Source organism: Sinocyclocheilus rhinocerous, unplaced genomic scaffold, assembly GCF_001515625.1.
Source record: "Sinocyclocheilus rhinocerous isolate Xijiao unplaced genomic scaffold, SAMN03320098_v1.1 scaffold19, whole genome shotgun sequence".
Lineage (NCBI taxonomy): Eukaryota > Metazoa > Chordata > Actinopteri > Cypriniformes > Cyprinidae > Sinocyclocheilus > Sinocyclocheilus rhinocerous.
In genome coordinates this window covers 1,755,711-1,757,869 of record NW_015638975.1, presented here as the reverse complement: position 1 = coordinate 1,757,869, position 2,159 = coordinate 1,755,711, and the positions used below count along the sequence as shown (strand labels likewise).

General features: G+C 39.6%; 1 protein-coding gene across 2 annotated transcripts in view; it reads left to right on the top strand.

Moving 5' to 3' along the window:
• The window catches only part of LOC107750535 (docking protein 4-like), a 46,057-nt gene that overhangs the window by 1,108 nt on the left and 42,790 nt on the right, over positions 1 to 2,159 (top strand). The gene's annotated exons all lie outside the window — the stretch shown is intronic.

The following is a 2,159-nucleotide window of genomic DNA, read 5'->3' as shown; positions in this document are numbered from 1 at the left end:
TATATATTTATTATTGTATTGCATTGTAAGACAAATTTCCTTAAAAAGGACAATGAAGTATAATCAACGAACTGGATATTTCACCATTACCCATGGCAAAATACTGGCTCTAGTTTCATATCACAATATCAAAACAAAAGTTAGAACAGTTCATTTACGCCAAAAACAGTAACTACAACTATACCCTATAATAAAAATGGCCTCAAATGACTGTTAAAATTTTTCTATATAAGCTGCACATAAAACTTTTCATTGATAAATAAGCTCAGAAGTGCTGAGAGAGAACCTAAAATATGTCAGCTAACCAGTCTGTATGAGAAGTAACTTGAAGATTAATGATATGTTCATTAATATTGGTGCAGTATTGGTCTTCTTGCTAGGCTAATTGTTTTCTATGTTGTGATTGGTCATTTGACAGGCATTCATAAATTATTTTCTAGGGTCTTCTCCAGTATAATCCAACTCATGTAATTAAACACAATATGATTAGTGGGCAGAACAGATACTGTTGCTGTGGAGGTGCACACACACACACACTGTATATATGTGGTGGAATTTAATACTTGCCTCTTTGGCAGTGTGAGTGTGTTTGTATATATGCGTGTATGCATAAGTGCATTTCCACTGGCAGTTCGTTGATGGCTTTCAAAGAATTCAGTCTCTATGCACAGGCATCAATACACATGCCATGACTGGAGAGATCGGCGCCATCCAAGAGAGCATGCTATATGACCTGACCAGAAGCTGCTAAAAAAGACATAACAGGACAAGATTCCAGTCAAGAGAGATGAATAGCCTTAGAAGTACTGGCAGTCAATTTCCAGTGGTTTTGTAATGGGGTCTATTACAATGCTCTTTACATTTTTTGTGGGTTTTGTAGCGTGTATAGTCACCTGAGTCATAGATGTTATCCAAACATCTGTCCTTGTGTGTGTGTGTGTGTGTGTGTGTGTGTGTGTGTGTGCGCACTTCTGCATTTTGTCTGAAGGTTGCAGTTGACAGAGGAGCAGTGTGGAAGTCGGCTGGTTTTGGTCGGCTGGCTCACAGTCTGAAAGAGAGAGACAGAGAGAGAGAGAGAGAGATGAACGCTCTGTAATTAGCACCCGCGGCTGCATGCTGCATTCCACCTCTGTAAATTACAGAGTGGCCTGCCTGCACTGCCAGACCAAGCAAACCTGCCTGTGTGAGTGTATCCAGACCTCCCTCTTCCCCTCCCTCGGCCTCACGCACACGCAAAGCGACGACTTTACCTGCTAGCAACAGACTTTGCCTTCTCTTCCAGTTCACTTCCACTGTGTTTGTTTCTGCGCTGCAGTAATTGGCGGTGGTGGATGCTATGTCTCTCCGGGGCTCGGCCTGCATTGATTTGTTTGGATTTCTGCTACCCTCCCCAGAGCTTTGGCGTGCATACGCACCACAAGACTCCCTACACTGCTGTCTGTCATGTCTGAGCGGCATATTTAAAGAGTTTGGTGTTTATCGAACTGCACGTACACTGAAATGCACAGTATTTCCATAACACAGGGGGTTTTTTTAAATAAGAATTGAAGCGTTGGGATTTGAAAATACGCTTTGTTTTGAGGGGTTTAACAGGGATTGTGTGTGTAAAGGTGTCGAAATGTGCTACAGAGCTTTGAGACTGCAAAGAGGTCTTTGCTCAGAGCTTATGAGTGGGTTTAGACAGGGCTGTAACCAACACAGACGTTGAGGACAAGCAATAATCAGATATGGTCATATTGTCCTTACCGCTATTAGATGTTTTTGATGCTGCTCTCTCTGCTGTACTCCGTTATTTCACATACTTTTAAAATGCTGTTAAATGTACAAATTCTGAAAGTGAAAAAAAACAACAAGTCATCTTATAATTTACAGTGAAAACCATAAATTGACATGAGCAGAATTCACTCATATTTGATGGTTTTTCTACAGTTTCTTAAGAGTTTCTTCTTAGTCTTATTAGGTTTTGTTACATCTTGTTGTTAAATTAATATTTATTGCATTATATTAGTGTCATGTACTATATGTTACCATAATGATGTTTTGTATTTGTGTGTATAACACCGTGCACCGTCTTTATATACATTTACCACAGCTTATGGAAAAGCTACTTTTGATGAACTTTGTTCAAAATGAGGCTTTTACTTTATCATCTCTATATA